The sequence below is a fragment of the Oryctolagus cuniculus genome, chromosome 4 (genome assembly GCF_964237555.1).
Source record: "Oryctolagus cuniculus chromosome 4, mOryCun1.1, whole genome shotgun sequence".
Classification (NCBI taxonomy): Eukaryota; Metazoa; Chordata; class Mammalia; order Lagomorpha; family Leporidae; genus Oryctolagus; species Oryctolagus cuniculus.
The window spans coordinates 122,944,946-122,964,030 of NC_091435.1; the positions used below are offsets into that span (position 1 = coordinate 122,944,946).

Genomic DNA, 19,085 nt, shown 5'->3' on the forward strand with positions numbered 1-19,085 from the left:
CTTTTCCCAGAAACACAGAACCACTTTGTTGGGTCCGCTGCACCAGCCGTGTGGTTGTTACCTCTGAGCCTTTATTCAGGCTGCTTCCTGTGCCCCTTCCCCACCAGGTTCTGTGTCTTCCCTTGGTTAAGGCAGGCAGGAGAATCCTCACTCTTCACACTTTCTCTGTGCCCACATAGCTCTCTGAGCACAAATGCCCAGTGTCTGTTCCATAGCAGTACTTGGATATAATCTTCTCACCTTCCTTGTTGTCCTGTCTAACCCAAGAATTCCCTCAGAGGGTAACATGATCTTCTTCTCATCCTATCACTTTCATTTTCCAAGAAAGCACTGATGGATGGTAAGTGTCAGAAGTGTTTGTCAAATGAATTAATTTTGATTTTAATGTTATATGCTGAAATTCGACAAATAGGTATTTTGCAGCATTGGTGAGGGGTACTCCTACGCCCAGCTAGTCAAACTGTTTCTGCATGGGCACTCCTTTCTAGTGGTTTCCCTCATGTCCCTCCCCACTGCTCTGCCAAAGAACAGCTTGTTATGAAGCTTTTCAGGAGATGAGGACAGATGGAAGTTATCTATCAAGGACAGATCCTTGAAATTATCTAATTAAAGAAATTATATAACCATAGAACTCTAAGCAAAGTCTAAAACTAGACGTAGCTTGACATTGAGAAAACAAGATCTTGTTATGCCTTTAATGTACCTATCACGGGGTCCAGGATGAGGAACATGGGAACCCACAGAGCTCACACAGTCCTCTGGCAGGGATCCTGGGTCTTCAGCTGTCCAGGGCCTTTGGCTGCTCTTTGTGTGACAAATTTCAACTGTGCGTAAGGCAAATCCTCTGTGGCTGTCTCTCCTATTTTCTAGCAGCGTTTCGTTCCTCTGATGCTCTGGTCTATATGTTCTCCTTTAGCTTTCCTTGGACTCAAGGGCCACACCCAGCAACACAAGCAGATGAATATGCTTATTTGGATGAGTAAGGCCACACGCCTCTCTCCCGCTGACTGAGAGCATCCGTTGAAATGAAAGTGTTGGGTTGCATGGGAGCTGGAATGAGCTGGCTAATTGCTTTGACTCCTCACCATGCTGTGTGTTCAGGAAGATGGAGCCTAAAGACTCTGCCTTGGACATGCATCCCTCCCTCTTCTTGCTGTTTGATTTTTGCTTCTTGTTCTGAGCTGAAGCTCCCTGCCTCCTCCCTTCTCCAAAACCATATTTCACACTTGAATACACTTTCTTCTCTGCTTTTAAAAATTTTGGTAATCAGATGATGATTTTATAGTCCTGATTTATGTTTTAGAAGTTACTTTTCATAAATATCCCAAATGAGATCTATTTGGCCCCTGCTGCAGACCAGATGCTGGTCAGATCTGGCAGAGCAATTGATTTAATCCTGTACATTTTCATAATTGGTAGGAATCAGTTTTCCTTTTATTCTAACATTACAGATTTGTAACAATATGTGAAACAGGCTTCATGCTTTCTCTCTTTGCTTTCATGTATGGTATGGCCTTAATAAACATTTAGTAGTTTCCTGCAAGAGTATCACATACATTAAGATGCTAGGCTTTCATTCTGCTTTCTGTTTTTAGTAAGTGAATTGGGTTAATAGGAAAGATTATTAAAAAAAAAAAAAAGAGGACGGGCATAAGGAAACAAGAATGTATATTTTCCTCATTGAATCTTTTCGTTCTTGCTAAGCATCTGACTCTCTTTCTTCTCAGTTTGTACATTCTCTTGGGAAACTCATCATGAGCCTTATTAGGACTTTTCTAGGTTATTCAGGCAAAACCAACTTGTGCCTAATTTTAAATGAGACAATTATTTCAACTCTCAAGCTGTCTTAGTTTGAGCAAGCTTGATAATGAGGGTAGAGATGGCCTCTTCCTTTTTTTTTAAAAAAAGTATTTGTTTGAAAGGCAGAGTGGCAGAAAGAGGGAGGGAGTGGGGGAGAAAGAGGAGAGGGAGAGGAAGTGGGAGAGGGAGAGGGAGAGGGAGTGGGAGAGGGAGAAGGAGAGGGAGAGAGATATCTTCCACCCATGGGTTCTCTCCTTAAATGCCAGAACTGGGTCAGGCTGAAGCCAAGAGCACAGACCTCCATCTGAGTCTCTCACTTGGTTGGTAGGGGCCCATGTCCTTGGGCCATCATGTGCTGACTCCCAGGATGCAGTAGCAGGAAGCTTGATCTGAAGCGGAGGAGCCAGAACTTGAACCTGCACTCCCATATAGGACTCGGGGGTCCCAAGCAGGGGCTGCTGCAGCACAATGCCTGCTCCATGTTGGGCTCTTTATGAAGAATTCTAGCCTGCGTGTGTTGGGCAGGGCTCTGAAGTCCCAGAGAGAAGACCCAGATCGAGTCTGTGCTCCACCGTCACACACCTGATGCATAATTTGGATAGATTCATGAATGGCTTTGGGCTTATATTTTCTCATTTGTAAAATGAAGATCACAATTCTTACTCCTGGCTTATTCTGAAGATTAAAATGGGGCAACCAATGCACAGTGTAACACAGTGCCTATATAATGAACATTCAAAAATATCCTGTATCTAATTTGTCTTCCATAATGAAACGGTGTCCCTCCTTGATGCGGACAACATTGACTTAACATGTCACTTCCAACACCTGTTGAGAGAGAGGGATAATAATGATGTCACAGAAACACTATCAATTCTTTTTTTTAACTTTTATTTAATGAATATAAATTTCCAAAGTACGGTTTATGGATTACAATGTCTTCCCCCCATAACTTCCCTCCCACCTGCAACCCTCCCCTTTCCCGCTCCCTCTCCCCTTCCATTCACATCAAGATTCATTTTCAATTCTTTTTATATACAGAAGATCAGTTTAGCATACATTAAGTAAAGATTTCCAACAGTTTGCACCCACATAGAAACACAAAGTGAAAAATACTGTTTGAGTACCAGTCATAGCATTAAATTACAATGCACAGCACATTAAGGACAGAGATCCTACATGAGGAGTAAGTGCACAGTGACTCCTGTTGTTGACTTAACAAATTGACACTCTTGTTTATGACATCAGTAATCACCCTAGGCTCTTGTCATGAGCTGCCAAAGCCATGGAAGCCCTTTGAGTTCACCAACTCTGATCATATTTAGACAAGGTTGTAGTCAAAGTGGAAGTTCTCTCCTCCCTTCAGAGAAAGGTACCTCCTTCTTTGATGACCCGTTCTTTCCACTGGGATCTCACTTGCAGAAATCTTTCATTTAGGTCATTTTTTCCCTCCAGAGTGTCTTGGCTTTCCATGCCTGAAATACTCTCATGGGCTTTTCAGCAGGATCTGCAAGCCTTAAGGGCTGATTCTGAGGCCAGAATGCTGTTTAGGACATCTGCCATTCTATGAGTCTGCTGGAAACACTATCAATTATAATAGATGAGATTGCACTTTGAAATGTGCTATGTGCTGGTTTTCTTTTCTTTTTGTTTCGAAATTTATTTATTTATTTGAAGGGCAGAGTTACAGAGAGACAGGACACACACACACACACACACACAGATTTTCCATCTGCTGTTTCACTCCCCAAATGGTCGCAACATCTGGGGCTGGGCCAGGCAGAAGCCAGGAGCCTGGAACTCTACCTGGGTCTCTCATCTGGGTTGCAGAGGTTCAAATACTTGGGCCATCTTCTGCTGCTTTCCCCTGCACATTAGGGAGCTGGACTGGGAGTGAAACAGTCGGGTCTGAAATCTGTGCTCATATGGGATGTTGGTGTTGCAAGCAGCAGCTTAATTCACTGTGCCACATTGCTGGCCCCTATAAGCTGGTTTTCATCTCCAAAGGGCAAGACCTCTGTGAATTGTCCTGAAAATGCACCCTGAAAAATCATCTTGCTAAACCAAATGCATATTTTTAGAACTGGGAAGCACGTTATTGGTGGTTTAGCCAAAACCCTCATTTCCAGCTGAGAAAATTCAGGGCTGTAGAGATAGATGGCTTGTCCAAGATCACATAGCTAATTGGTTATACCAGTTAATCAGTAAAGGGACCAACGTGCAAATAGCACAATCATCATTACATTGCTTAGAAAAGAATCATTTAAACTATTATAATAAGTGGCAAACAGATCCTCTAGAAAGACCAGAGACTCAGCTGGAGGAGGCATGACCCTGGAGGAGCCATTCTCTAATTACACCTGTGGAGGGCTCTGCTGGAGAGCCAGCTGCTATTGCCACAGGGCCAAGGCAGTGTAGTTCCCATGACAGGAGTCTAGTGCTGGGCCTGTCTTACACTGCCTCCCTGGGGCTGGATAACTTTCTGCCACGCTTGGTCTCCTGCACAGTGGATTCTGCATGGAGTGCTCTTCCTTCGTGTGTCTTTCTTCTCACTTGAAATAAAGCCCATCTGGTCAAGAGGTAGCTAACGGCCTGAGACTGGACCACCACCAAGGGAGTTCAGGGAAATCAGCTTCTGGCCTGCCTTAGCAGGCAGCCCTCCAGAGGGGGAAAATTCCCCAAGTGGAAAAGGTGTCAGACAGCCCCAGTGTACGTCAGGTGTCTGTCCTCGCTGGAAGACCCAGGTGGCCATCTGGTGCTACTTTTGGTATTCTGCAGTTCTCCCTCTTTAGCACAGGGCCGGCCCTGGTTTCAAATGTGAGTCACAGTTAAGTATGAATATTAAATTTGTCAGGATTCTGCAGGGCTCTTCTCTGGATATCTGCAGAATCTCAGATAGAGAAGTGCATCAACCTTCTCGGATAGAAAGTATCTTTCTAGGATATTAAGTGCAAATAGATTTGGATAAGTAAACAATGCTTCACCTGAGATAACCTTGGGTTTTTATACATATGCTTATATATACACATATTTTTATATAGTCCAACCTTTTGATTTGTGTGGATCAAAGTTATTAAGTTGCATTCTCTGTCCTAATGTGCCCTGGATTTTTTGAGAAATCAGGGAGAAGAGAAGAAGTCTATGTATTCTAGGCCATGAAATCTGATGCTAATTCAAAGAAGGTTCTTAAATGCATAGTTTACTCTCCCTTGCTGAAAAGGAAGCGGTCACTAGGGCCTGAGTGAATTTACAAAGTTGGAAACATTGTGTGTTTAGATCTATTGGGAATGACCTGCTCTAGGCCAGCTGTTGAATACGCGAATCATTAATGTTCTACTTCAGTGTCAGTTATGATTCAAACCTATAAAAGAATAAGGATAAAGAGAGAGAAGGAAATGTAGAGGCAGAAAGAGACTGGTGGACACACAGGAGTAAAAAAAAATTCAAAAAATTAAAAAAATTCATGGGGAAATGTGTATTAAGAAAAGTTATGTGTGGATTTCAGATTTTTTGCACAGAAATAAACTTATCTTTCAAATCCATTTCCATGAACTTTTTGAAGTGCCCTTGCACAAATTGACCTGTCACATCCATTTGGAATATGCCTGTTAAAATTTTTAAAACTGTTCTGGGCACAGATGGGAATTTTTTGTTCTAAAAACTTATTGCAGATTTATTTTATACCAGGCAAAGAAAATAAATATCTTGGTATGTTCCAGAGGCTATGTGTATCATTATTTCATTTAACAATCGCAATCTCTTCCCAGGTAAAAATCATACAATTTGTTGATTACATTATACTTTTTTTTTTTTTGACAGGCAGAGTGGACAGTGAGAGAGAGAGACAGAGAGAAAGGTCTTCCTTTGCTGTTGGTTCACCCTCCAATGGCCGCTGCGTCCTGCGCGCTGCGGCCAGCGCACCGTGCTGATCCGATGGCAGGAGCAGGTACTTATCCTGGTCTCCCATGGGGTGGAGGGCCCAAGCACTTGGGCCATCCTCCACTGCACTCCCGGGCCACAGCAGAGAGCTGGACTGGAAGAGGGGCAACCGGGACAGAGTCCGGCGCCCCGACTGGGGCTAGAACCTGGTGTGCCGGCGCCGCAAGGCAGAGGATTAGCCTAGTGAGCCGCGGTGCCGGCCTACATTATACCTTTTTATAGATCAACATATTATAGCAGAAAGTTGCTCAAGTAAATTGCCGAGCTGTTTCTTTAAGTACCAATCCCCGCTTAGGTCACACTGCCTCTCACGTGTCCCCCAGAAAGAAGCTTGTCTAAATGGGGACCAGGAGAAGGGACATTAGCAGCATTTAATCTGGATCTTTAAGATGTCACCAGTGAAAGAGAAGGGACACTACTTAGCACAGAAAGAACATGAGGCATCAATCCAGAGCCTTGCATTTATTCTAGGTTAATGAGTTGAAGCTCTCTCTTGGCCAATGGGGATTAACAATCAAGAAAATGATATGATCCTGTATTGTAAGTTGGTGTTTTACTTAACAGCCTAATGAAATAATTCTAAAGATCATATCTGCCTGAAGGAGTTAGATTCCTGTATGTTTTCTAGTGATGAGAGCTTATCTTGCGTCCTCCATTTCTCTGCCCCCTCCACCTAACTGAACACCACCACTCATAAACACAATGGAAGCCAAAGAAGAGAACAGGATTTGGTAAAGCAGTGAACTGAAGACTTTGGTACAATTATCAGTTCATGCATGTTGTAGACATGGCCATAATTTAAACAAAAATCTCCAAGTACTGCATTCTTCCAGAGTTTGAGATATTAACATTGCTAAAAATAATGTGGGATTGCTAACGGAGGAAAAACAACTTGGCCTTTGGGCAGCGCTCAGCCAGCGCAGCAGGCCCATGGAGTGCTGGTAGAATGACTTTGTGCTGTCTGGATTCTTTCAGCTCATCAGTCTGTCCTGCACGAACGTTATGCTCCTCTCATCACTCTTAGGAGCCAGGTCAGCATCTACGTCTGTCTTAATGTTCTGGATTGGAAGAATCTGAAGTTACCATTTTCAGGTGTCAGCCTTTCAGACTTCTCAGGGGCTTTGTGACAATGTTCTAAGCTTCATGGGAAATCCATGGACTTTACATGCTCTGGTTCTTACTCTGTGGTTGGCAGCTTGCTTGCTTTCTCTCTTTCTCTCTTTCTCTCTTTCTCTCTTTCTCCCTCCCTTCCTTCCTTCCTTCCTTCCTTCCTTCCTTCCTTCCTTCCTTCCTTCCTTCCTTCCTTCCTTCCTTCCTTCCTTCCTTCTTCTTTAAAAGTAGAAGTGGATCTGGAACAACTAAAAACTTTTTGGGTGCCTTAGAATATAATAAGTCTGTAATAGTAGATCTTCAGGACAGAGTCTTGTGTTAAGATTTTTACACAAAAATACGTTAATATGATAGTTTTTCTCAGGACAAGGTATCCAATATATGTACATGTAGCATATGTTTGTTGGAAGATTATTCCAAGACTAAAAAGACTTGAAATTGCCTTGATCATTGTTTTTTTTTTTTTTTTTTTTTTTTTTCCATAGTGCATTTGTGTTATCCTCAGCTTACAGACCACCCTCCCTCGTGCTCCCCCCTCCTTTGCTACCTGGGCCTATCTGTTATGCAGGTAGAAGCAGGTACACAATTCCCCTTTCCCCTCCTGGATCCTGATTTAGTAAGAAAATGTAGGAACTTGGATGTTCTCTGGGCCCTGGATTTCTCAGGGCTCCTGGAGAGGCTTGGAGTGCCTAGGACACCAGGAACCAGCCTATACATACTCTTAGGAATCTCCAACATGCAGGGATCAGTGTTCTGGATTTCATTTGATCAAGCTATAGCATTATGGAATTTTTTTAAAAAGATTTATTTTATTTATTTGAAAGACAGAGTTACAGAGAGAGGTAGAGACAGAGAGAGAGGTCTTCTATCCGCTGGTTCACTCCCCAGATGGCCGTCAACGGCCAGAGCTGCGCTGATCCGAAGCCAGGAGCCTGGAGTTTCTTCCGGGTCTCCCACACCGGTGCAGTGGCCCAAAGACTTGGGCCATCCTCCACTGCTTTCCCAGGCCATAGCAGAAAGCTGGATCAGAAGAGGAGCAGCTGGGACTAGAACTGGCGCCCATAGGGGATGCCTGCACTTCAGGCCAGGGCATTAACCCGCTGCGCCACAGCACTGGCCCCACCATCATGGAATTCTAAGACTGACTCTGTCCACTGCAAGATCTTGAGAAGTCTCCAACTACTTCTGAATAGGTGTGATTGTAGCGGGGATATGGCTATTAGGAAAGGTGGCACTTTGCCTTTTCTTCTTTCAAATCCAGATGCTGGGGAATGGGGAATTTGATATTTCACGTTAGTGTGCCTTGCAGGTAATTTGTAAACCCAATTCCATCAATAAAGTCGCCTGCCCCAGTGACTGGTGCTGTCACCTGTTGACATCTGATCTGCAAGTGACTCCCTGAGGTCGTGGGGACCAGCCTGCACCTGGATCAGTGGCCAGGTGCTCCTGAAAGTGGCCAATCTTGTGGGCAACACATTTGTTTTTGGAATGTAAATCGCTTCTCACAAGGCTCAACATTTGGACTGCCTGGCCCCAGTCAGGTACTAGGAAATCACACCATAGCCCCTCAGGTGGGACCAGGAAGCCAGTCAGGAGCTCCGAGAAGCCCCTGAGCTGCTGTTGACAAACAGCAATCTGATGTAGTGTTATTTCCTCCAAGTCTCCAAGGTTCTGGGGTCTCTCCTTGCTAGTCTTTGGGGAAATGAAGAAGCTTGCCCCTCTTCCCTCTGTCTGTGTCCATGGATCTCACATGGCTTGCCTCCTGTTCTCTCCACGTGCCGTTAGGCTGTGAACCGGTAATGCCGATGGTAATCATTGATCCCCCAAGATTTTTACGTCTTGTCTCTCTCAGCCTGGCAAGGAGTTGAGGTAGAAGCACAGAAAACCCCCTGGGTAGCCCTACATACGCAAGCCTTGCCTGTGTGTTGCTGAGGAAGTGGCCCAGCACATGCTTTTCTGTTTAAGTGAAAGGTTAGGGTGCTATAAACCTTGAAGCTTGTCACGATTAAGCAGCATTGGGCAGAACGATGTGCTGTGAGCGCCAGCCTCTAGTTATTGGGTCCAACCGCATTTTAGTGAAATGAGATTGCCTAGCTGGAGTTTCATTTGTGGGCTTGTAAGTGAAGGCTGCATGGCAGATGCTATGATTAAGATTTCATTTCCTGGTTGATGGTACCACAGTGATCACAGCACTAGCAGGGAAAGCTCCTATTTGCTGGCAAGGTTAAATAGTGAGTACTTCTGAGTTTAATACAAAGATTAAAAACAAAAAGAAACCACTCCCACCACTGCCACCACCACCATCTGAGCACCAGGTTGATTAAGGAAACTGTCTTTCATGATTCGCAAGAGGAAGCTCTTTCATTAATGCCTTAAAGATACCAACTTTGCTTGAAGATAACAACTTTTTTCCTCCCCATTCATTCCTTCATTCGTTCATTTATGGAGTGTCTATGGCGTTAGATGCTGGATATTAGTGGTGAATAACATAGCCACATCCTTGCTGTCATGGAGAAAGACAGAGATGTGTTTAAAACAAAGAAACAAATATGCTAGGTTGTGATAAGGATTATAAAAAATGAAGTAAGGGAGACAAAGCAATGGAAGAGAAGAGCAGATTGATAAAGGTACAGAAGGGCTTCTCTGGAGAGACGCCGCTTAAGCAAAGGCCGGAAGGAAGGGAGGGAATGAACTTGGAGGTATTGGGGGAGGGTAGCGTTCCAGGCAGCAAGGTAGGTGGGCGTGAGCTGGGAGCATCCTTGGCCTATGGAGGAATAGCTAGGGGCCAGAATGACTGGACTGCAGTGGCCAGAGTAGGGAAGAGTGGTAGAGGCTGCTGTTAGAATGAGTCTCCCACAGATTTTGAGAAGGAGGTTGATGGGATCTTTTAAAACTTCCCCCTGGCTGTTGTGTTTACAGACCGTTGCAATAATCTAAGTGAGAAATGATGGCAGCGTGGAGTCTGTGACTGGGTGGAGCGATAAGGAGTGGTTGGATTCTGGATGTCCATCAACGGCTGAGCTTTCAGGATGTCTCCCAAAGGTAGATGTGGCTGTGAGCCAGAAAGGAGGCCAGGGTGTGCTCATGTAGTTAGCCTAAGTACCCGGACAAGGTAAGTGCCATTTTTTGTTTGAGATGGAGAAAAGTGAAGAAGGGTGAACGTTTTGTGTGTCCATTGTCTGGGTTTAGACATGGTAAATCCGAGATGCTTAACACTCGTCTCAGTAAAGATGTTGGTAAGAAATTGGAAAAAGGGAGACTGGAGTTCAGGGGAGTGTTTGAGGCTACAGCTATCTGTTTGGGGGCTTCCAGCACAAAAGATGTGTTCCGCCAGTCATGGGACCAGGTAAGGGCCCCCAGGCCTTTGCTGGAGGGGGGCCTGTCTGACACTTGTAGGCTGAGGAGATGAGGAGGAACCAGCAGAGGGGGCTCGGAGGAGCTGCTGAGTGTGGCAAGAAAACCAAGAGAAATCCGTGGCCCAGGGGCTGTGAGAAGAGGCTTTAAGGAGGAGGAAGTGGTCCAGTGTGTCGAACGCTCCTGGAGGTAATAGGAACAGAGCTAAATCCCCACTGAGTTTGGCAATGGGGAGCTCCTCAGTGGTCCTGGCAAAGCAGACGGCAAGGAGACCGTGGTTATGGGTGGCTCTTTCAAGAACTGCGACTGTAGAGCAGAGGAGCTATCAAGGAACAGTCTTCTTCAGCAAACACCTACCACAGGTGGGTCCTGTTTCACTCTCCTGGAGCCCTCCGTTGGGAACTGGAGCGGCAGGGCCAGGGGCTTTGGCCAGGCAAGTGCCTCCAACATGATGACTTAATGGTGTAAGTGCCCCTGAGACTGATGCAGCCACACTTGAGCACTAAGTAGGTCCATCCAAACAAGTCCAGGAAGGCTTCCCAGAGGAAGTGATGCCTAAGCCAAGCCAAGCCAAGCCAAGCGGGAGAGTAGCCTTTAAGTTATGCATAGGTCCTGTTTAGTTACCACTTAATTTTGCCTTTTGAGGACTTTTAGCCATTGTTACATAATAATTAAAGGGTTGCTGGTGGGCAGAATATTGTCTTCTTTTTGTTCTATGCTGGTAAGGGCTAAAGTTTATCCCCTCCCCAAAGAGCAGACCATTCAAGCCCCTCCCACCCCCCAACCCCCAGCTTTTCCCCTGTCCCTCTCGTATGACACTCTTACACTTTATGCTTCTTAATATGGGGGGAGACCAGATAAGCCAAGTCTGAAGGGCAAGGTGCAGGTCTGTAAGTGGGCAGGGCAGCAGGGCACTTGCCAAACACGGTCAGGTACGGTCAGGTGTCTGCCTCCCGCTGTGGACGGCTGCATTAATGGTGTGTTGGGAGGGTTGAGAGAAAGACCTGGATGAGTCCATTTCCAGTAGAGTTTCCTTCCTATTTATTCTCCCCCCCCCCTTTTTTTTTTTAAGATTTATTTATTTGAAAGGCAAAGAGAGAGAGAGAGTCTTCCATCCACTTGTTCACAGCCCAGATGGCTATAATGTATAGGGCCAGCCCAGGCTGAAGTCAGAATCCAACAGCTCCATCCGGGTACTTAGGCCATCTTCTGCTGCTTTCTCAGGCATGTTGGCAAGGAGCTGGATCAGAAGTGGAGGAACTGGTGCTCATATGGGATGTGGACATCCCAGGCAGCAGCTTAACCTGCTGTGCCACCGTGCTGGCCCCCTTCCTATCTCTTTACAGCTAAACCACCCCAGCTCCTCTAGGCGAATATTGTGACGGAGAATGCTTGAAGGGAAAAGTGACTTACAGTGGGCAATTTCAGGCAGTGTGGTGACAGTCTGGGGGATAAGGGTGGCAGGCAAAGTTCCTCAAGAACCCCCCGGGTAAGCCCAAATGAACACTGACCTTGCAGTAGCAGACAGGTGAGTGGCCTAGTTGGGCTTGCTGCTGTAACATCACAGAAGGCCACGGACAGTGTTGGAGTGGGAGTCAGAGCTGGTCCTCCTCCATGCGGGCGTAGTATCAGGACTTACGCAGATCGAGGCTTCCTGGCTTCCTCCATGCAAGTCCAGCTTAGGATTTGAGCGAAGATGATTGCCTGGGCTCTCAGAGGCCTGAGCATGTAGTCATGGTGCTCTGGAAAATTGCTCAGGTGGGGCTTGGTTAACTTGTTCATTAGATGGGACTTTGCTGGACCATCTGCCTTGCGGGGAAGTAGACATCCAATGAAACCTGTCAGATAACGGTAAAATGTAGGGTTTTACATAAATGCAAGGCCTTACCCTTCTGGCACGAATTCCCTTTTGTTCCTCGTTGTCTTCCAAGCCCATTATAGGTGCGTGGCTGCGGAGGGCCCCGATGGTGGAATGGATGAGTGGAGGAATCAGGCGTGGCTGGCTGGCTGGCAGTGTGGGGCTGCCTTCGGCAGGGAATCCTGCCACACCTGGGCTGATTGACAGCGGCTCACGCGTTCCCTTCCCCCTCACTTCGGATGGGCCTGTGTTTTCCCCTTTTAAAATGCCATTTTGGAAATCGGCTCTCCCCCGGAGAATACATTAAGGTAACTCTGCTTGTGGTAATCTCCTTCCCTCAAAGGCTCATTATTTAAATGATTGCTCATTATTAGCAATCCTATTTCCCCTGGCAGCTGTGAGGTGTGATGACATTTTCAGGTTTCTCAAAGCACCTTGGGAACTGCTGTGCTAAGTCCGGGTTGCCCCCATTGGCGTGGCGGCCACAGGGAGCAGCGGAAGGAGGCGGCGGCCACCACCTCCAGCGACTGGCCAAGAGAGATGCTCAGACTTCCCCACGGAGGGCCCTCTTCTGGACCAAGCTCGTGTTCTGCACTTCCTGAAAGAGAGAGCAAGCCAGAGGGAACCTGGTTATCGTCCTGGGATGTGGTGAGCCCTACCTGACAAGGCTGGACCAGCCTGGTTTCTTTTGGGTTAAGGATCAGGAGCAAGAGTTCATCAACAAGGTGGGAAGGAGAGAAGCAGATAAAATCTGTCTGTGGTTTTAGAAAAAAAAAAGAGAGAGAGAAGAGAGAAAAGTTCCTGCTTTTCTTTTCTGCGTGAGAAAAACTATTTAACCTGGCACAAAATAGATTTAAGAAGCATATTCTTAGAGTGACTTAGGAAAAATACCCTGTATTTTCTGGCAGCAGGAAAATGTATCCTTAATAGAATTCATATGGGGCCTTCAATGATCACGATGTTTGGAGAGGAGCCAGATAGTAAGTAATTTAAACATCACAGGAAATTAAATTTTAGAATTCAATTTTGCATAAAGTTTTCTGTAATGAAAATGTCACACATAAATTATGAAGTCTGATTATATTCTTTTTTGACTTTTTAATAAAATAATAGAGGTACTTGACAGTCAAGAACAAATGCATATTTTATGTGAATAGTATTGCGTTCAGCCAACGTCCTCTGGAAATAATGGAACAGATGTTAACACTGCTCTATCAGCGATCAGGTGCTCTGTTAAACAGCTCCAAACACAAGTATTTATTAAAAAATGCTAACGGGGTTGTCTTTTAGGGTTATCTAATTGTAGGCTTAAAATGTAGTTGGTTAATGTAATTAATTATACATGTAGAATTATATAGTCAGGCTATAATTTATTATATGTATGCATATATAAATTATATAATATTCTGTTGCAAATTAATTTAATATGGGCACAGGGAATGACTTCTTGAAAATATTAAATAGTTCATAATGTGGTTATAAATCAAAACTAATCTGAATTTCCACTTAATTTTGAATTTTGAGAAGGAGGATGCTTTAACTCACTGTAGGGGACTTTGGGGGTGCTGATTGTGTTTTAGATTAAATCCACAGCCTGTAATTATTTTTAATAATATTCAACTAAAAAACGCCCCAAATAAAAAGCCTGAGCACTCTTAATTTGTTTCAGGCCAAGCAGCATTTTTCTTCAAAGCAAAAAATATAATGAACGTTTATTTTGAAAATTGACCTCCTCCATCATAACTCCAGGGCCCTAAGCAGGTCTTTCTTCAGGCTCACAATGAACTCTTGCACAATGCAGAGTTCATGGTGAACTCAGCTTGCTTTCGGGGGGAGCGAAATCTTGCCTATGGATGTCCCATTTAGTATTTCCGTCTTTGAGTCCCATTATGACCTAATCTATAAACTTCGTATTGGGGAGAGGGGGGCTGTGCATATTTGAAACCTTTAAAGAGTACAACAAAGCTTTCTTGCTTAATCAGAGTCACACAAAAATGTAGGCCAGACTGTGCATCCAGACGCTTGCGAGTTTTTTTGGAAAGTGGATCATGTCTGTTCACAATGGAGGGAAGATGAAGACCATGGATGTCTTTCTGTTTCCATCAGCTTTTCCGCAAGGACGATGACTAGGGTGACCAACTTGCTCCAAGTTGCCTGGGACTCTCCTCGTTTTAGCACTGAAAATTCTGTATCCCAGGACCTCCCAAGTCTCCAGTAAATCAGGGTAGTTGATCATCCTAGCCATGCGCCACAGAAGATACACGTGCAAAAAGCGTTTGCTGCCTCTACCCACGTGGCCTGGAGAGACAGAAGTGCCTGTGTCCATCGAGGCTGGCTGCTGCCCTTTGATTTTCCCATGTCCTGGAACTGGCCTTTAGCTTTGTACATTCAGTCTTGGATATTATAGGATGAGCTGTGGTCGATCAGTTTTCATGTGACCGACAGAAGAAGCTTAGTGGCTGAAGGAAGGGCGACTCCAGCTGCTTTGTAGAAGACTTAGTGTGAGCAAGCACTGAGTTCTGATTGAGCCAGCTTGCTAAGATGTGGGGCTGCTGTGTTGTGGTCATTTTGGAAGTTGTCTGGAAGAGGGGTGCTGCTGCTGGGAAAACCTAACAGACACAGCATCGCCTGGGCCTGCGGAGGTGGACTTTGAGGAGACTAAAACTGGAAGCTGGAAACTTGATGGCCGCTGGGGTGTTGTGGCAAAATGTCTTGGTGAGCTATTGTTTCTCATAAGCAGGCAGGCGGATCACATACCGAATGGACTTGCAGTGCTCTGAGAAGAGGGTGAAGGCAGGATCTTCGCAGTGTGTGATAGTACTGGCCACGTCTGACAAGATATGACAAGGAAGAGGTGGGCACAGGGGCGCAGTGGACAGCTTACAGAGCAGAGAATAAAAGGTAGAGAAGGAGTTCAAAGTTCCAGGCCTTGAAATTTGGAAGGGTTGATTTGCTCTAGAACCTAAACAGTCAGAGATGGCAATTACAAGACTCTGAGAGAAGAAGGCCTTTCAGTTGATTCACACGGCTCAAGGCCATGGTGCCTGTGCTCACCGTGCGGCTTTGCTGTTCAAGCCTGATCGTCTCATTTCAATATACGCCTCCAGGCTGAAAGAAAAAGGCACAAAGTAAGGAAGCAATGAAATAAAACAGATACAAGGACTCACCTGCTGAGACAGTCTTTACGCAGGTGCACTGACTCTCCAATGAAGTGAGAAGCTAAGATAGCTTTTGGGGAACGACATCATGCAAACAATCATGAAAAGGTATCTTCTCCACCTTTCATGTGGAGAACTTAAAGGCATTCTAGTAGGGAAAATTGGAACCTGTTGGGTGGTCCCTATGTGGTTAAAATTCCCCAGAGGGCTGAAGAGAATAATGAAAGGAAGACTCTGCTAGAGGATGAGTGAAAGAGCCAAGGAGAAGAGGAGGAGGGCGCTCTTGTCAGAGAGCAGAAGTGTGGCCCCACCGAGGAGCCTCCCCGCTGCCTGCCCAGCCTGGCCATGGCTCAGTGACGGCCGTGTGTCCTCCACTGTCTCTCTTCAAGGGAAGTGTTTAACCACAGTGTACACACACAGATGCCAGTACTTCAGAAAGATTGTAGAAAAGTGGAATGAAAAGATCAGTTTATTTGGGTGTAAAAGTTTGAGATCTATGTATAATTTTTTTTTCCATAATACACGTGAATTTTCTGAAGACTTCTCCCCTGCCTCCCCCTCATATGTGAAAAGGGAGTAGAAAATTTTTTTTTTTCAATTAGGACCTCAGGACCAACAAAAGTCACACCTATTTGGATCTGATGAGAGACAGCTGGACATGACCCAGAAGAAACTCTGAACCTTCAGTTTGATAGAGCAGTGACTGGATGTAACTTTGGCTTGTCTGCCTTGTGGAGGGGTTAAGTGAATTCTGTGTTGGAAGAAGGAAAAAAAAGAAATATTTGGTGATGAAAAGGGTGGATTGTGGCAGGTACAGTAAATGATGATCAGCTATTCTGTGTGCTCACTTGACATCTCCCAGCCTCCCTGCAGTGAGATGGGGCATGCGATTACTGAGTGAAAGTGCCTATTCCTACACGTAGTGATTCCCACTCTTTTCACACAGATTCTTATTGTTTTATTTTTAACTTTTGCTTTAGACAAGACCTCCTAAGTTGCTTTTACATTTCTATGTGTCCTTCTTGGAACCTACATGACTCATACTCACTACCAGTAGATGACACATTGTTTTTTTCTGGTGAAAATGTTATCTAGCATTTAGGGACCAAAGCTTAGTCTATGTATAACTAACACTGGACATGCTTCTCTGATCCACCCATCTTGGAAAGAGAATCTTGTTTTTTATGTCTGCCATTTTTGGAATGAACTAGAAGTGCTACATATGAATACGAGAGATTTCATTACCTCCAGAGCACTGTCTATGTTAAGCTCTCGCCGTATTTGTCAACTGGGGAAACTAGCTGAGCGAGTCTTACAGAGAATGTGATTGGCTAGAATTACGAGTTCACGGTTTTGGACCACTGCTCCAAAGTGTTACCCTAAGGATTTCAGCAATTCTATCTCTTGGCCTAGAAAGAAGATGACTCATTCAAGTAGAATCTTTCCTTGAGTGAAAATGTCATGAGAGAGACTATTGCTGATGTGGTGGCCAAAAGGGAGACCCTTATCCAAGTAATTGCTTCCTGACCTGCGGGTCTAGAGCCCTGATTTTATTGACATCTCTGATTGTCAGGAATACCAGCGGCATTGCTAATGTGAACGGCCTTATCTAAAGGTGTGCATTCCTTTCTTCTGAACTGCCTTCCACAGCACACATGTGGAACTCGCTCTACTTATGGATCTTAGCAGATGGGAGGAGTGATTTATCTTCCTCTGATCAGCTAATTCTTACAAACTACTGTCTTCCCTCTTAGCAAGTTTTACAATTTCAGGGGACAGCACTTGGGAAGGTGGCTAGCAGAGTAGGCCCAAGGAATAGTGCTGATGTCCACTAGGTGGAGGCCAGGGTGAAAGGGTCAGGGAGGGGAGTTTTCTCACATGATGTGGGATGTTAGTGGGATGATTTCTTACTGGGGCTATTGAACATGCCCCAAATGCTAGGTAATGAACTTCAGGTGGCTGGGGGTAGGAAGAGACAGGTTTTGTCTGTTGACAATCAGATTCAGGTTATATCATTCCATGTTATCATGCAGATGCAAAAAAAAAGTAACTTCAGAGAGTTTCCTCATCTGGATATTCAATACCCAAGTTTCCTTGGTTTCCAGTAAAAGTTACTGTGTCATAAAACATTAATGAATAAAGTGGTTTCCTATAAAATTAGCCCTCTCTCCACACTGATACCCATTTCTGCTCGTAGCATTTTGGCTTATTGGCTCTGCAGGTTTTCTGATGTGGCAGATATCTGATGATAAAATATAAACACAAGAGAAAATGAAACATTTTTCAAAAAAGTGCAAGATCTCATGAAGTTGACAAAAGTGATGTTGGAAACCTACTTGAATCACATGATGGATGATTGACAAACGAGCAGCTGTCAGGATTAACAAGTCCAAAGTCAGGAAGGATGACCTATCAGGGACGTTTGAAAGAGAAACGTTGAAATTTCCTTGTTTTCCCCTTGGAAAACTTGCTGATGCTCTTGGGTATAATTGTGACAATGACCTTTCCTAGGATCTTTGGGGCATGTAAAAGTGAAGACTGCTGTCATTTTACTTTAGTTTGAATGGGAAAGCTACATGAAACCCAAGCAAACCAATCAACACATGGTACATCCTTTTTTGTTCATTCTAAAAATTATCAGCTAGTCGCACTTAGGGGCAACACTTTGTAAATGCTTATCTTTGTAAATTTAGTTTTGTTTAACAGAAGCTTTGTCCACTATTTCATTTAATTTTCATAATAAGTAACTAAAATAGAGAATAGAGAAAATGGAATACCAAGCATATAAGTAAAATTATAGATATTTTTTCATAATAATGTGTAATTATGTAATTTTATTTATGTATTTATATATAATCACTCCACTCAAAAGGTAGGCTTTTGAAAAAACGTAGTGGTATTTACCAGATCATTTCCCCCTTTGGTTAGCCCCTCCAAGACTTTACACCCTCAAGTTTATTGTCTGCTGGTAAGCATTGTCTTGATATTTAAATGAGTCATTTATTTAGCCATTTACATGGAGCTGCTTACTTGAATTTATGTGTTCTGATCCTTAATCATTTCTCAGGAATTGATCCCTGCTCCCTTGGTCCTGTATGTTGGTGTGAACTCACAAGGTGAGGCAGTAGAAGACAAGATAGATGTAAATCAAAACCCTCCTCTGGGTCTGTGAAATCCGCTTGACTGGTTAAAGCCTTAGTTTCCTAATCTTGAAAATGGGGTTAACACCATCCTTTTATCTTCCTTACGTGGTTGCTGTGGTTTCAAATGGGATAATGTCCTTGGCTGGGTACACTTTATATGCTGGAAATGGAAGTGACACTGACTGAACCTTGATTAGGAGCCATGTGCTGGGCTGAGTGTCTTTGCAGACCTCATCTCCTGTGCAGGATTTGGATATGATTACACAGCATGACTGTCCTAATTGTCTTTGATTATTGTAAAGCAAATTCCCTGCTCTAGTTCTTTGCTCCCTCACCGTGGAGACCTCCAATCCCATTATGTCTTCCTGAGTTGTTTCTAATAGCCTCACTCAGCCTCTCCCTGGGTGAGTAACTCACTGTAGCCCTGTGACCCTGGACACAGCCTGCACAAAAGCAAGGACCACCCAGTAACTCAGGCTCCAGGTTGTGCAGCCATCTCAGGGCTCCCATTTCTTTCCTGCCCCCAACTTTCAGCAAATTAAAAAGATTTGTCAATTCCACCTTTGCAGTTACTCCTGAATTCATTTCCACTCCTCTCTCCTTAGCTATCCGCCTATTTCAGGTTGTTGTTAGGTCTCTCTCAGAAATCCCCTAAGCCCCCTGCTGGTGGAGGCTGGGCCTTCCTGAAGGCAGCTGAGGAGGCAGCAGGCCTCTGTCTAGGGC

At 44.6% G+C, this 19,085-nt stretch overlaps 1 long non-coding RNA gene across 1 annotated transcript in view; it reads right to left on the reverse strand.

The window, feature by feature from the left end:
- Window positions 1-2,396: 2,396 nt before the first annotated feature.
- The window catches only part of LOC127482885 (uncharacterized), a 45,520-nt gene continuing 28,831 nt past the window's right edge, over window positions 2,397-19,085 (reverse strand). The window contains exons 3-6 of the long non-coding RNA XR_007908776.2: window positions 15,116-15,169; window positions 12,496-12,659; window positions 11,715-12,041; window positions 2,397-2,628 (exon numbers count right to left, since the gene is read on the reverse strand). This is a non-coding gene — a long non-coding RNA (uncharacterized lncRNA). The remainder of the gene's footprint in view (window positions 2,629-11,714; window positions 12,042-12,495; window positions 12,660-15,115; window positions 15,170-19,085) is intronic.